Source organism: Pleurodeles waltl, chromosome 2_1, assembly GCF_031143425.1.
Source record: "Pleurodeles waltl isolate 20211129_DDA chromosome 2_1, aPleWal1.hap1.20221129, whole genome shotgun sequence".
In the NCBI taxonomy this organism is placed as follows: Eukaryota; Metazoa; Chordata; class Amphibia; order Caudata; family Salamandridae; genus Pleurodeles; species Pleurodeles waltl.
The window spans coordinates 40,066,901-40,083,588 of NC_090438.1; positions in this window are offsets into that span (position 1 = coordinate 40,066,901).

Here is a 16,688-nt window from a genome sequence, read left to right on the forward strand (position 1 = left end):
TTGGCCAATATCATCAGATCCCGGGAAACTAAACATCATATCCTATGCAGACAACATCCAGCTCATCTTCTCACTCTCAGAAGTTCCGCCCAACACAAGAACCATCTTCCACAGTTGCATGGTGGGCATTGCCAACTGAATGAGGACAACTGCCTGAAGCTCAACACGGACAAAACAAAAGTGCTGATCTTTAGCAACAACAGCAGCTCATGGAAAAACTCCTGGTGGCCTGCGGAACTAGGACCTTACCCCAAACAGACTGACCATGCCAGAAACCTCGGCATAATCCTGGGCAGCAAACTGCCTATGAAGTCCCAGATCAATGCAGCCGCTTCTACCTGCTTTCACACACTCTGAATGTTAAGAAAAGTCTTCAAATGCCCCCCCGAACACCAGACGTACTATCACTCAAGCCCTAATCACAGGCTGATTAGACTACAGCAACATTCTCTATGCTGGGGTCGCCACACACCTTCTATAGAGACTCCAAACCATTCAGAACTCTGCTGCCAGACTCATCCTAAACCTCGCCCCTGGGACCCACATCACCCCCACCTCAGGAAACTTAACTGGCTTCCCATACAGAAGCCTACAAAGCACTGCACTACCTAGGACCAACCTACATCGAGCATCACCTGAACTTTCACCACCTTCCCCAACATATACACTCCGCCTTGCTCTCACTTGTCCGCAGCCCCCTCATCTACCAAAGCAACAGCAGAGGACACTCCTTCTCCTAACTCGCGGTAAAATCCTGAAACAACCTCTCTCTGCAGCTAAAGACCTCCACCTCTCTACTGGAATTCAGGAGAGCGCTCAAGACCTGGCTGTTCGGCTGAGTCACCTGAACCATCATGACCCCCAAATGCCTGGATACCCTCTCGGGTGAATAGTCGCGCTATATAAATCCACTTGATTCATTGATTGGCCCTGCCAGGTTTCAAGCCTGTCGTTTGCACGTTAAAGAGTCAATAGTAGTGCAATGTATTTATTCATTTTATTTAGGATGACCACAGTACCCCATGTGGCTACGGACATTGTTTTCAGTCCTGGGCTTTCATGTAAGAGCCTTATGCACTCTGGGTATTGTAGTCTTGGTTTCTGTACCTTGACCTAATTAGATTAACACATCTGATAACAAACATTTACAGGTGAAATGCCCAGGAATGGAATCAGTATCTGTGATGGCACAAAGTGAGGTGTTCGCCCTAGGCCTTTAGCAGGTGAACAGAGTCAAAAACAAGCAGCATCTCCCAGCAACCTGGAAAGCATCAACATAACTGATGCCACATACCTGGCTGGCTCGCCATCGAATCCTTGCACGGCGAACATGTTCAATGCTCCTTGATTCCACTGGTGCCATACCACCGAGAGAGACGTCCGCGGTCCCTCCCTATCAACTGGTGAACTCCTAAGTGAGCATCCAGCATTAAACCTCTTCTAAAAGAAACAGGGACTGCACCAGGTTGACCCAGCTGATTACAGACCAAGAGCCAATGGACCCTTTTAATGTGGCCTCATTGAAAAGGCAGCTTCTCCCAGATATCAACTTTCATCGAACAAAACAACCTGGTGTCAGACAGAATGGATCCAGAGTGGAAAGAGCCCAGAGTCATCACTGCTTGCCATCTCGGACGACCTTGAGAACTCTGTGAGCAGCCATGGGTTACTGCTCTCCTACAGTTTGAGTTGTTGGCTTTTGACACAGTTGACCACTAACTACAAACCCACAGGATGTGGGCCACTGGGATACCAGGACCATTGGTCAACAGGATACATTCCTACTTCAAGTACAAGCCCCAAACTGTCTCATTACCGTCTTTGGATTCTTCCCCCTATATCAGTTCAGTAGGCGTCTCCGGGGACGCGTCCATCGCACCTTCACTTCTCAGTGCTCACCCAGTCCATATCTCTTACCTGGTGTAGTGCTGTTACTTTGTCTTCATGTTATGTTGTACCTTGGCTCCTGCCGGCCGTGACATGTTTATGTTTGTACCAGGCCTCCCGCTCTGGGTTCCTGAAGGATGATCAGAACATGGGCTCACTAGGCTGAATTAACAAACTATCTTGTTACATCAACCAGGTCTGCCTCTCTAATCTGCAACAGGCTATTCTCACACCTGGTCAGTTGTTCCAACCTTACCTTCTACAGATACACAGATGATGATGCCCTCATCTTAAAGCTGAAACCATCCACACAGGTCAAAACTTTAAGACTCAGTGAATGCTTATTAGCTGTGGTGCAATGGATGCTAGCGAGTGGTCTCAAAGTCAACCCCTCATCACCCTGAGCATCCGGGTAAATCAGCAACCCCATGTCCTCCAGGCCCCAGGAAATGTGGTAGCCAATATCTACTTCAAGCAAAGTGATAAACCTTGGAGTCATTATGGACTCCAAAATCTGTCATCATTCCCAAGTCAGCAAAGAGATTAGGACTCATTCCACACAAAGAGGATCCTATCACACATTTATAGGACTCTGGGGCACCCCCGCAGGATACAGACATCTGTAGCTCAGGCGAGGCCAAGACTGTCCTATAGACGGAATCTACATTGTACATGTAAGAAAGTCAAACTACAAAGAATACAGAACACAGCAGCTAGACAGGTCCTCGAGGTACGCTAACAGGACTATATCCCTCGAAGCACTGGCCCTCAGTGGCCCCAAGGATATATTTTAAAGCCTCCTGCATCGCACACCGAAACATCCATGGACTGGGACCTGGCTCCTTACAAATGGACGTTAGACTAAACAAGCAAATGAGAAAACTGCTGGTGAGAACACCCTACCATCCACTCCACGGGGGACAGCTTCTTAGCACTGAGATGCAAATAATGAGATAAACTGCAAAAGAAAATCCGCTCCACCAAAAGATAATTTGTGTTTCCAAAGGGATGTAAAGACAGAGAGTCCTGGTGCAATGTGGTGCAGGAGGGAGCCCTGGTGCAGTGTGGTGCAGGAGGGAGCCCTGGTGCACTGTGGTGCAGGAGGGAGCCCTGGTGCAATGTGGTGCAGGAGGGAGCCCTGGTGCAATGTGGTGCAGGAGGGAGCCCTGGTGCAGTGTGGTGCAGGAGGGAGCCCTGGTGCAGTGTGGTGCAGGAGGGAGCCCTGGTGCAGTGTGGTGCAGGAGGGAGCACTGGTGCACTGTGGTGTGCAGGAGGGAACCCTGGTGCAGTGTGGTGCAGGAGGGAGCCCTGGTGCAGTGTGGTGCAGGAGGGAGCCCTGGTGCACTGTGGTGCAGGAGGGAGCCCTGGTGCAGTGTGGTGCAGGAGGGAGCCCTGGTGCACTGTGGCGCAGGAGGGAGCCCTGGTGCAATGTGGTGCCGGAGGGAGCCCTGGTGCAATGTGGTGCAGGACAGAGCCCCGGTGCAATGTGGTGCAGGAGGGAGCCCTGGTGCAATGTGGTGCAGGAGGGAGCCCTGGTGCAGTGTGGTGCAGGAGGGAGCCCTGGTGCACTGTGGTGCAGGAGGGAGCCCTGGTGCAGTGTGGTGCAGGAGGGAGCCCTGGTGCACTGTGGTGCAGGAGGGAGCCCTGGTGCAGTGTGGTGTGCAGGACAGAGCCCTGGTGCAATGTGGTGCAGGAGGGAGCCCTGGTGCAATGTGGTGCAGGAGGGAGCCCTGGTGCACTGTGGTGCAGGAGGGAGCCCTGGTGCACTGTGGTGCAGGAGGGAGCCCTGGTGCACTGTGGTGCAGGAGGGAGCCCTGGTGCACTGTGGCGCAGGAAGGAGCCCTGCTGCACTGTGGCGCAGGAAGGAGCCCTGGTGCACTGTGGCGCAGGAAGGAGCCCTGGTGCACTGTGGCGCAGGAGGGAGCCCTGGTGCACTGTGGCGCAGGAGGGAGCCTGGTGCAATGTGGTGCAGGAGGGAGCCCTGGTGCAGTGTGGTGCAGGAGGGAGCCCTGGTGCAGTGTGGTGCAGGAGGGAGCCCTGGTGCACTGTGGCGCAGGAGGGAGCCCTGGTGCAATGTGGTGCAGGAGGGAGCCCTGGTGCACTGTGGTGCAGGAGGGAGCCCTGGTGCACTGTGGTGCAGGAGGGAGCCCTGGTGCACTGTGGTGCAGGAGGGAGCCCTGGTGCACTGTGGCGCAGGAAGGAGCCCTGCTGCACTGTGGCGCAGGAAGGAGCCCTGGTGCACTGTGGCGCAGGAGGGAGCCCTGGTGCAATGTGGCGCAGGAGGGAGCCCTGGTGCAGTGTGGCGGAGCCCTGGTGCACTGTGGCACAGGAGGGAGCCCTGGTGCACTGTGGTGCAGGAGGGAGCCCTGGTGCAATGTGGTGCAGGAGGGAGCCCTGGTGCACTGTGGTGCAGGAGGGAGTCCTGGTGCAATGTGGTGCAGGAGGGAGCCCTGGTGCACTGTGGCGCAGGAGGGAGCCCTGGTGCACTGTGGTGCAGGAGGGAGCCCTGGTGCAGTGTGGCGCAGGAGGGAGCCCTGGTGCACTGTGGTGCAGGAGGGAGCCCTGCTGCACTGTGGCGCAGGAGGGAGCCCTGGTGCAATGTGGTGCAGGAGGGAGCCCTGGTGCACTGTGGCGCAGGAGGGAGCCTTGGTGCACTGTGGTGCAGGAGGGAGCCCTGGTGCACTGTGGCGCAGGAGGGAGCCCTGGTGCACTGTGGCGCAGGAGGGAGCCCTGGTGCACTGTGGTGCAGGAGGGAGCCCTGGTGCAATGTGGCGCAGGAGGGAGCCCTGGTGCAATGTGGTGCAGGAGGGAGCCCTGGTGCACTGTGGTGCAGGAGGGAGCCCTGGTGCAATGTGGCGGAGCCCTGGTGCACTGTGGTGCAGGAGGGAGCCCTGGTGCAGTGTGGTGCAGGAGGGAGCCCTGCTGCACTGTGGCGCAGGAAGGAGCCCTGCTGCACTGTGGCGCAGGAGGGAGCCCTGGTGCAGTGTGGTGCAGGAGGGAGCCCTGGTGCACTGTGGCGCAGGAAGGAGCCCTGGTGCACTGTGGCGCAGGAGGGAACCCTGGTGCAATGTGGTGCAGGAGGGAGCCCTGGTGCAGTGTGGTGCAGGAGGGAGCCCTGGTGCAGTGTGGTGCAGGACAGAGCCCCGGTGCAATGTGGTGCAGGAGGGAGCCCTGATGCACTGTGGCGCAGGAAGGAGCCCTGCTGCACTGTGGCGCAGGAGGGAGCCCTGGTGCAGTGTGGTGCAGGAGGGAGCCCTGGTGCACTGTGGCGCAGGAAGGAGCCCTGCTGCACTGTGGCGCAGGAGGGAGCCCTGGTGCAATGTGGTGCAGGAGGGAGCCCTGGTGCAGTGTGGTGCAGGAGGGAGCCCTGGTGCACTGTGGTGCAGGAGGGAGCCCTGGTGCAGTGTGGTGCAGGAGGGAGCCCTGGTGCACTGTGGCGCAGGAGGGAGCCCTGGTGCAGTGTGGTGCAGGAGGGAGCCCTGCTGCACTGTGGCGCAGGAAGGAGCCCTGCTGCACTGTGGCGCAGGAGGGAGCCCTGGTGCAGTGTGGTGCAGGAGGGAGCCCTGGTGCACTGTGGTGCAGGAGGGAGCCCTGGTGCAGTGTGGTGCAGGAGGGAGCCCTGCTGCACTGTGGCGCAGGAAGGAGCCCTGCTGCACTGTGGCGCAGGAGGGAGCCCTGGTGCAGTGTGGTGCAGGAGGGAGCCCTGGTGCACTGTGGCGCAGGAAGGAGCCCTGGTGCACTGTGGCGCAGGAGGGAGCCCTGGTGCAATGTGGTGCAGGAGGGAGCCCTGGTGCAGTGTGGTGCAGGAGGGAGCCCTGGTGCAGTGTGGTGCAGGACAGAGCCCCGGTGCAATGTGGTGCAGAAGGGAGCCCTGATGCACTGTGGCGCAGGAAGGAGCCCTGCTGCACTGTGGCGCAGGAGGGAGCCCTGGTGCAGTGTGGTGCAGGAGGGAGCCCTGGTGCACTGTGGCGCAGGAAGGAGCCCTGCTGCACTGTGGCGCAGGAGGGAGCCCTGGTGCAATGTGGTGCAGGAGGGAGCCCTGGTGCAGTGTGGTGCAGGAGGGAGCCCTGGTGCACTGTGGTGCAGGAGGGAGCCCTGGTGCAGTGTGGTGCAGGAGGGAGCCCTGGTGCACTGTGGTGCAGGAGGGAGCCCTGGTGCAGTGTGGTGCAGGAGGGAGCCCTGGTGCACTGTGGCGCAGGAGGGAGCCCTGGTGCACTGTGGTGCAGGAGAGAGCCCTGGTGCGATGTGGCGCAGGAGGGAGCCCTGGTGCACTGTGGTGCAGGAGAGAGCCCTGGTGCGATGTGGCGCAGGAGGGAGCCCTGGTGCAATGTGGTGCAGGAGGGAGCCCTGGTGCACTGTGGTGCAGGAGGGAGCCCTGGTGCAGTGTGGCGTAGGAGGGAGCCCTGGTGCAATGTGGTGCAGGAGGGAGCCCTGGTGCACTGTGGTGCAGGAGGGAGCCCTGGTGCACTGTGGCGCAGGAGGGAGCCCTGGTGCAATGTGTGCAAGAGGAAGCCCTGGTGCAATGTGGTGCAGGAGGGAGCCCTGGTGCACTGTGGTGCAGGAGGGAGCCTTGGTGCACTGTGGTGCAGGAGGGAGCCCTGATGCACTGTGGTGCAGGAGGGAGCCCTGGTGCAATGTGGTGCAGGAGGGAGCCCTGGTGCACTGTGGTGCAGGAAGGAGCCCTGGTGCACTGTGGTGCAGGAGGGAGCCCTGGTGCACTGTGGTGCAGGAAGGAGCCCTGCTGCACTGTGGCGCAGGAAGGAGCCCTGGTGCACTGTGGTGCAGGAGGGAGCCCTGGTGCACTGTGGTGCAGGAAGGAGCCCTGCTGCACTGTGGCGCAGGAAGGAGCCCTGCTGCACTGTGGCGCAGGAGGGAGCCCTGGTGCAGTGTGGTGCAGGAGGGAGCCCTGGTGCAATGTGGTGCAGGAGGGAGCCCTGGTGCACTGTGGTGCAGGAAGGAGCCCTGGTGCACTGTGGTGCAGGAGGGAGCCCTGGTGCACTGTGGTGCAGGAAGGAGCCCTGCTGCACTGTGGCGCAGGAAGGAGCCCTGCTGCACTGTGGCGCAGGAGGGAGCCCTGGTGCAGTGTGGTGCAGGAGGGAGCCCTGGTGCACTGTGGCGCAGGAAGGAGCCCTGGTGCACTGTGGCGCAGGAGGGAGCCCTGGTGCAATGTGGTGCAGGAGGGAGCCCTGGTGCAGTGTGGTGCAGGAGGGAGCCCTGGTGCAGTGTGGTGCAGGACAGAGCCCCGGTGCAATGTGGTGCAGGAGGGAGCCCTGATGCACTGTGGCGCAGGAAGGAGCCCTGCTGCACTGTGGCGCAGGAGGGAGCCCTGGTGCAGTGTGGTGCAGGAGGGAGCCCTGGTGCACTGTGGCGCAGGAAGGAGCCCTGCTGCACTGTGGCGCAGGAGGGAGCCCTGGTGCAATGTGGTGCAGGAGGGAGCCCTGGTGCAGTGTGGTGCAGGAGGGAGCCCTGGTGCACTGTGGTGCAGGAGGGAGCCCTGGTGCACTGTGGTGCAGGAGGGAGCCCTGGTGCACTGTGGTGCAGGAGGGAGCCCTGGTGCACTGTGGTGCAGGAGGGAGCCCTGGTGCACTGTGGTGCAGGAGGGAGCCCTAGTGCAATGTGGTGCAGGAGGGAGCCCTGGTGCACTGTGGTGCAGGAGGGAGCCCTGGTGCACTGTGGTGCAGGAAGGAGCCCTGCTGCACTGTGGCGCAGGAAGGAGCCCTGCTGCACTGTGGCGCAGGAGGGAGCCCTGGTGCAGTGTGGTGCAGGAGGGAGCCCTGGTGCACTGTGGCGCAGGAAGGAGCCCTGCTGCACTGTGGCGCAGGAGGGAGCCCTGGTGCAATGTGGTGCAGGAGGGAGCCCTGGTGCAGTGTGGTGCAGGAGGGAGCCCTGGTGCAGTGTGGTGCAGGACAGAGCCCCGGTGCAATGTGGTGCAGGAGGGAGCCCTGATGCACTGTGGCGCAGGAAGGAGCCCTGCTGCACTGTGGCGCAGGAGGGAGCCCTGGTGCAGTGTGGTGCAGGAGGGAGCCCTGGTGCACTGTGGCGCAGGAAGGAGCCCTGCTGCACTGTGGCGCAGGAGGGAGCCCTGGTGCAATGTGGTGCAGGAGGGAGCCCTGGTGCAGTGTGGTGCAGGAGGGAGCCCTGGTGCACTGTGGTGCAGGAGGGAGCCCTGGTGCACTGTGGTGCAGGAGGGAGCCCTGGTGCACTGTGGTGCAGGAGGGAGCCCTGGTGCACTGTGGTGCAGGAGGGAGCCCTGGTGCAATGTGGTGCAGGAGGGAGCCCTGGTGCAATGTGGTGCAGGAGGGAGCCCTGGTGCACTGTGGTGCAGGAGGGAGCCCTGGTGCAATGTGGTGCAGGAGGGAGCCCTGGTGCACTGTGGTGCAGGAGGGAGCCCTGGTGCAGTGTGGCGGAGCCCTGGTGCACTGTGGCACAGGAGGGAGCCCTGGTGCACTGTGGTGCAGGAGGGAGCCCTGGTGCACTGTGGCGCAGGAGGGAGCCCTGGTGCGATGTGGCGCAGAAGGAAGCCCTGGTGCAATGTGGCACAGGAGGGAGCCCTGGTGCAATGTGGCACAGGAGGGAGCCCTGGTGCAATGTGGCGCAGGAGGGAGCCCTGGTGCAAAGTGGCGCAGGAGGGAGCCCTGGTGCACTGTGGTGCAGGAGGGAGCCCTGGTGCATTGTGGTGCAGGAGGGAGCCCTGGTGCACTGTGGTGTGCAGGACAGAGCCCCGGTGCAATGTGGTGCAGGAGAGAGCCCTGGTGCACTGTGGCGCAGGAGGGAGCCCTGGTGCAAAGTGGCGCAGGAGGGAGCACTGGTGCAATGTGGCGCAGGAGGGAGCCCTGGTGCAATGTGGCGCAGGAGGGAGCCCTGGTGCAATGTGGCGCAGGAGGGAGCCCTGGTGCAGTGTGGCGGAGCCCTGGTGCACTGTGGCACAGGAGGGAGCCCTGGTGCACTGTGGTGCAGGAGGGAGCCCTGGTGCACTGTGGCGCAGGAGGGAGCCCTGGTGCGATGTGGCGCAGAAGGAAGCCCTGGTGCAATGTGGCACAGGAGGGAGTCCTGGTGCAATGTGGCACAGGAGGGAGCCCTGGTGCAATGTGGCGCAGGAGGGAGCCCTGGTGCAAAGTGGCGCAGGAGGGAGCCCTGGTGCACTGTGGTGCAGGAGGGAGCCCTGGTGCAGTTTGGTGCAGGAGGGAGCCCTGGTGCACTGTGGTGTGCAGGAGGGAGCCCCGGTGCAATGTGGTGCTGGAGAGAGCCCTGGTGCACTGTGGCGCAGGAGGGAGCCCTGGTGCAAAGTGGCGCAGGAGGGAGCACTGGTGCAATGTGGCGCAGGAGGGAGCACTGGTGCACTGTGGTGTGCAGGAGGGAGCCCGGGTGCGATGTGGTGCAGGAGGGAACCCTGGTGCAATGTGGCGCAGGAGGGTGCCCTGGTGCGATGTGGTGAAGGAGGGAGCCCTGGTGCACTGTGGTGCAGGAGAGAGCCCTGGTGCGATGTGGCGCAGGAGGAAGCCCTGATGCAATGTGGCGCAGGAGGGAGCCCTGGTGCAGTGTGGCGCAGGGGGGAGCCCTGGTGCACTGTGGTGTGCAGGAGGGAACCCTGGTGCAGTGTGGTGCAGGAGGGAGCCCTGGTGCACTGTGGTGTAGGAGGGAGCCCTGGCGCACTGTGGTCCAGGAGGGAATGTGATGCAGGAGGGAGCCCTGGTGCAATGTGGTGCAGGAGGGAGCCCTGGTGCAGTGTGGTGTGCAGGACAGAGCCCCGGTGCAATGTGGTGCAGGAGGGAGCCCTGATGCACTGTGGCGCAGGAAGGAGCCCTGGTGCACTGTGGCGCAGGAGGGAGCCCTGGTGCAATGTGGCGCAGGAGGGAGCCCTGGTGCAGTGTGGCGGAGCCCTGGTGCACTGTGGCACAGGAGGGAGCCCTGGTGCACTGTGGTGCAGGAGGGAGCCCTGGTGCACTGTGGCGCAGGAGGGAGCCCTGGTGCGATGTGGCGCAGAAGGAAGCCCTGGTGCAATGTGGCACAGGAGGAAGCCCTGGTGCAATGTGGCACAGGAGGGAGCCCTGGTGCAATGTGGCGCAGGAGGGAGCCCTGGTGCAAAGTGGCGCAGGAGGGAGCCCTGGTGCACTGTGGTGCAGGAGGGAGCCCTGGTGCATTGTGGTGCAGGAGGGAGCCCTGGTGCACTGTGGTGTGCAGGACAGAGCCCCGGTGCAATGTGGTGCAGGAGAGAGCCCTGGTGCACTGTGGCGCAGGAGGGAGCCCTGGTGCAAAGTGGCGCAGGAGGGAGCACTGGTGCAATGTGGCGCAGGAGGGAGCCCTGGTGCAATGTGGCGCAGGAGGGAGCCCTGGTGCAGTGTGGCGGAGCCCTGGTGCACTGTGGCACAGGAGGGAGCCCTGGTGCACTGTGGTGCAGGAGGGAGCCCTGGTGCACTGTGGCGCAGGAGGGAGCCCTGGTGCGATGTGGCGCAGAAGGAAGCCCTGGTGCAATGTGGCACAGGAGGGAGTCCTGGTGCAATGTGGCACAGGAGGGAGCCCTGGTGCAATGTGGCGCAGGAGGGAGCCCTGGTGCAAAGTGGCGCAGGAGGGAGCCCTGGTGCACTGTGGTGCAGGAGGGAGCCCTGGTGCAGTTTGGTGCAGGAGGGAGCCCTGGTGCACTGTGGTGTGCAGGAGGGAGCCCCGGTGCAATGTGGTGCAGGAGAGAGCCCTGGTGCACTGTGGCGCAGGAGGGAGCCCTGGTGCAAAGTGGCGCAGGAGGGAGCACTGGTGCAATGTGGCGCAGGAGGGAGCACTGGTGCACTGTGGTGTGCAGGAGGGAGCCCGGGTGCGATGTGGTGCAGGAGGGAACCCTGGTGCAATGTGGCGCAGGAGGGTGCCCTGGTGCGATGTGGTGAAGGAGGGAGCCCTGGTGCACTGTGGTGCAGGAGAGAGCCCTGGTGCGATGTGGCGCAGGAGGAAGCCCTGATGCAATGTGGCGCAGGAGGGAGCCCTGGTGCAGTGTGGCGCAGGGGGGAGCCCTGGTGCACTGTGGTGTGCAGGAGGGAACCCTGGTGCAGTGTGGTGCAGGAGGGAGCCCTGGTGCACTGTGGTGTAGGAGGGAGCCCTGGCGCACTGTGGTCCAGGAGGGAATGTGATGCAGGAGGGAGCCCTGGTGCAGTGTGGCGCAGGAGGGAGCACTGGTGCACTGTGGTGTGCAGGAGGGAACCCTGGTGCAGTGTGGCGCAGGAGGGAGCCCTGGTGCAGTGTGGTGCAGGAGGGAGCCCTGGTGCACTGTGACGCAGGAGGGAGCCCTAGTGCACTGTGGTCCAGGAGGGAATGTGGTGCAGGAGGGAGCACTGGTGCACTGTGGTGTGCAGGAGGGAACCCTGGTGCAGTGTGGCGCAGGAGGGAGCCCTGGTGCACTGTGGCGCAGGAGGGAGCCCTAGTGTACTGTGGTGCAGGAGTGAGCCCTGGTGCAGTGTGGTGCAGGAGGGAGCCCTGGTGCAGTGTGGTGCAGGAGGGAGCCCTGGTGCACTGTGGTGTAGGAGGGAGCCCTGGTGCACTGTGGTCCAGGAGGGAATGTGATGCAGGAGGGAGCCCTGGTGCAGTGTGGTGCAGGAGGGAGCACTGGTGCACTGTGGTGTGCAGGAGGGAACCCTGGTGCAGTGTGGTGCAGGAGGGAGCCTTTGGTCCAATGACTGTGAGAAATCTTCGCCCAGAGACGTCCATTGTGTCTCAGAACTACTCCGTGAGGTGAGTAACGCAGGGGTGTGCGAAGCCGCGTACTCGCCACTGCGTGCTTGTCAATTGTTAATAATAATGTGATATCTTTACAGTGTGTTCTTCAGGCTGGTGCACGTAGCGTAGCCAGTGTGTTACGGGTCAAGGTGCAAGGAAGGAAAAGCCCCCCCAACCCTGGCTGCTGTTCGAATGATAAAATTGGGCCTCTGGGACCTCTTGGCCCCGGTGCTGCTGCACCTGCTGTACTAAAGGATGCCACGCCCCTGGCTAGTGCCATCCTCTTAGGAGTTGATCCGGATTGGCGTGTGCGCGCGCTCGAAGAATGATTATAGCGCCAACATATCCTACAGGCGGTGAGAGTTGAACAGGATCGAAGACTTGCCTACAACCAGAGAGTGAATCTAGTTGCCTCGGCTTTGCACATGCGCACGTGTGCACAAGGCACTAACTCTTGCACAATAAATAAACGAAGGAACAGAGAAGGCAGGTGACAGCATCTGCATATGCAAAATGTGAGCGTGCAGGGGAAATAAAACACAGAGAGACGAAGGAAGCCGAGCTGGCTGAGTGTTCACTGATTCACTAAAGTGCTTCAGTTTAACTGATCGTGAACAGTGAACTGGTTCACAGCCAACAGGAGCAGCAGACCCGTGCCCGGCGTGGGGCTGCTGGCGCAGGTTAACAGGCGCCTTTGGGGTGGGGCTGTATCCGAGGTTCATGCTGAGAAGGCGCGAGAGAAACCTGTAGGAATGGATAGCTGGAGGAGCGCTTGAAGCTTGTGGGAGAGGAAAAAACTAGTAAAAACTAGTAAAGAACGGTTTCCTCCTCACTGGGCCAGATTGAGACCCGAGGAGAGAGCAGGAACGCAGAGGGGTGAGGTGGGCCAAACCCAGGTGACCTGAGGAGAGGGTAGGAGACCAGAGGGGTGAGGGATCACCTGCATCAGATGATCTTGTAGGAGGCTGGCCTGGTTTGTAGTGGGTACCTAAGGTACTCACACCTCATACCAGGTCCAGGTATCCCTTATTAGTGAGGTGTAGGCAGTGCCTAGACGCCAGGCTCTCTAGGGGTAGCTGTGGATGAGCAGCCAAGGCCTAACTCGGAGACATGCAAAGCTCCTGCAATACCACTGTAGTCACACAGTGCTCACACACATGAAAGAATATACTCAGTGTTACAAAAATAAAAGTACTTTATGTTGGTGACACAAATGCCAAAAATACCATAGAGACTATACTCCCTTTGGAGGTAAGTAATAAACAAATGATACACACTAGTATGCAGAAATAGCTCAAAAAACAATTAGAAAACAGTGCAAATAGTGAAAATCACAAAAGTTAGAAATGGCCTAGGGGGAGCACAAATCATACACTAAGAAAGTGGAATGCGAAAGTCAGTTTCCCACCCAGGCAAGTGTAGTATGTAGAGTATTAAACACCAAAGGTAAGTAATAGAACCCACCCCAAAGCCCAGGAAAGCAGGAGTAAATCACAATGACTTTCCTAGAACACACAAGGACACAAGAAAGAAGATTATGCAAGAACTAGAAGAGACTGCAAGACACCAACGATGGATTCCTGGACCTGAAGACCTGTGGAAGAAGGGGACCAAGTCCAAGAAGCACAGAAGAGTCCAGGGATAATAGGAGCCCGTGCTAACCCAGATGAAGGTGCAAAAGAAGAACCACCGGTGAAGAAGAAGAGTCAGTACTGCCCCCAAGAAGATGGATGCGGGTTCCTGGTTGGTGCAGATGATGTCCCACTCCGGATGGATGATTGCAGTCTGGTTTGCATCCCTGAATTCCACCAACAAGCCTTGGCACACGCAAAACTCGCAGTTAGTGGAAAATGGTGCTGCCCGGGACCAGGAGGGAGCTGGTGGATTCTACCCAGGAGGGGGAGGCAGAGGGGGCTCTCAGCAACTCAGAGAGCCCTCAGAAGACCAGGCAGCATGCACAGGAGTCCCACTGCACGGGGACAAAGAAGGTGCAAAAGGAGGTCCATGCAGCCCTACTGAAAGGGATCCCATGCCATGGGAGAAGCACTCAGGAAGCTGTGCGTCACAGAATGGAGTGCTGGGGGCCGGAGCTGCACAGTGCACAAAGAACCTCATGGAAGGATGCCAGCAAGCATTGGCAACTGCAAAACACGTGGTGGACAAGGGTACTGTCTTGCGTGGGGGGTCAAGCTCTTACCCCCACCAAAGTTAGACAGTAGGACGTCACGACCGTTGGGACCACTTCAGTCCACCACTCGTGATGTGGAATTCATGCACTTCATCAGGAGAGGGGACCCATGCCACAGGTCGTCGCTGCAGAGGGGTGCCTGCTGAAGCAGCGGAGTGACTCCTTCACTCAACGGGAGATTCCTTCGCTCTTCTGGTGCAAACCAAAGGGCATAACAGTAAACCTATAATGCCCTTCAATGGTGGAGAAAGCTGTCTTAGGTTTGGCATCTTCTGATAGTTTGATCTGCCAATATCCTGCAGTCAAATCAAAAGTGCCGAGATACTTGGCAGATGCCAGTGTATCAATAAGCTTGTCCGCCCTGGGTATACGGTGAGCATCAGTCTTTGTGACTGTATTGAGCCCTCTGTGATCTACACAGAACCTCATCTCCCTTTTTCCATTCTGAGAATGAGGTTTGGGTACAAGCAACACTGGATCGGGCTGGGCCTATCAGAGTGCTCAATCTCTCCTAGGTCAAGCAGTTTCTGAACCTGAGATTTAATGAAGTCTCTGACATGGTCAGGTTGTCTATAAATATTACTTTTGTCACGTAAACTGTCTCCAGTATCAATGGTGTGCTCACTCCAAGTAGTCTGACCAGGTGTCAGAGAAAAGAGTTCTGAAAACTGACCAAAGAGGTCCCGCAGTCTTCTTTCTGCTCTTCAGAAAGGCAGTCTGCAAGAATAACTCCTTCTACTGAGCCATCAGATGCAGTGTTGGAGAAGAGATCAGGGAGAGGGTCACTCTCATCTTCCTGTCCCTCATCAGTAGCCATGAGCAGGGTTAAGTCAGCGCTGTCAGAGTTGGGCTCTAGGTGGTTCACATGAAGTACTCTTAGAGGACGTCTAGGAGTGACTAGGTCAACTAAATAAGTGACCTCACCTGTTTTCTCCACTATTATGTGTGGTCCACTCAATTTGTACTGGAGTGCCCTGGGTGCTACAGAATCCAGTACCCACACCTTCTGTCCTAGTTGGTACACTGTCAGGATGGCCTTTTGGTCATGCCATTGTTTCTGTAACTCTTGGCTTGCCTGAAGGTTTTTAGTGGCCTTTTACATGTACTCAGCCATTCTTGATCTGAAGCCAAGCACATAGCCCACTATGGGGGTCATTCTGACCTTGGCGGTCTTTTCGCAAGACCGCCGAGTTACCGCTGCGGTGAAGACCGCCGACCGCGGCGGTATGCCGCTGTGCGCATTCTGACCGCTGGGAGCGTTCCGCCGGAAAACCGCCAGCAGCCACACTGGCGGTCGGCGGGAAAGTGGAGACTGGTCAACCTCCACCGCCACGCCAGCAGAACACCGCCCACAGAATTACGACCCACATTTCTGTGTGGCGGTCTTCTGTTGGCGGTCTTCTGTTGGCGGTCACCTCCCCATGGCTCCTGTCACCTCCCGGAGGACCAACGCACAAGGTAAGTTGATCGTCCGTGAGGGGAGGGGGTGGGGGGGTGTTGTGTGATGTGTGCGTGCATGGGGGTGTGCGTGTGAGTGTGTAGAGGGGGTGTGTGAGTGCGTGCATGCGGGCGGGGAGTGCTGCTGTGCCTATGGGCAATGTGTGTAGTTCGGCGGGTGCGCATGTCGGCATGTATGTGTGCGGGTATGTGTCCCCGTTGTGTATGTGTGTGTGTAGGGGGTGTGTATATGTGCATGTTGGGGGTGTGTGCATGTCGGGGTGCATGTATGTGCATGTCGGGGTGGGGTGGGGAGGGGGTTCGTACCACCTCTGGGGGGTGGCAGGGGGGTGGAGGGTGTGGGGGGAGGACTCGGGGGGGCAGTGGGGGGTGGGGGAGACCCCTATCAGTGCCAGGGAAGGAATTCCCTGGCCCCGATAGTGCCTACCGCCATGGTTCGCATGGCGGTTCCCGAACGCCAGAAACCGCGGCGGTAAGCAGGGTCATGATACCGTTGGCGGTCTTGGGTCGACCGCCGGACCGGAGTGCGCAGACTCCAGCCCCTCGGTCATGACCGCCGTGGCTGTCGGAGTGGGGAAGTGGCGGTCGGTCGCGGCGGTGACCGCCGCGGTCAGAATGCCATTTTTAATACCGCCGGTCTGTTCGCGGTCCGACCGCCGCCTCTCCGCCGACCGCCAAGGTCAGAATGAGGGCCTATATCTTGTTAAGGGGGCTTCAAGGGTTGCTCCCAACCCTCTTTTACAAGAGCTAATGGACCTCTAACAGGGTGACCAAAAAGGAGTGCAAAGGGGCTATAGCCCACTCCCTTCTGGGGCACCTCCCAGTAGGCAAAAATGAGGCATGGTAACAGGACATCCCACCTCCTTCTGAGCTTTTCAGAGAGTCCCATAATCATACCCTTTGAGAGTTTTATTAAACCTCTTAACCAATCCATTTGTTTGGGGATGGTAAGGTGTGGTGAAGTTGTAGGTTACACCACACTCGTTCCACATTGCTTTTAGGTATGCAGACATGAAGTTTTTACCTCTGTCTGACACCACCTCTTTTGGAAAACCCACCCTGGAAAAGATTCCCAGGAGGGATTTTGCCTCTGCAGGAGCTGCATTGGTCCTCAGAAGTATTGCTTCTGGGTATCTTGTGGCATGGTCCACTACCACTAAAATGAACCTACTGCCAGAAGCAGTAGGAGAGTCAAGGGGTGCAACAATGTCAACCCCTACCCTTTCAATGGGCACCCAAACCACTGGCAGTGGGTTCAAGGGGGCCTTTGGGGTGCCACCCGTCTTGCCACTGGTTTGGCAAGTGACAAAGGAGTGATAAAACTCCTTTGTGTCCTCTGACATGTGAGGCCAGTGAAAGTGAGGGACCAGTATGTCTCAGGTCTTACTTTGCCCCAGATGTCCAGCAAGGGGAATGTCATGAGCAAAGGTCAACAGAAATTCTCTATACTGCAAGG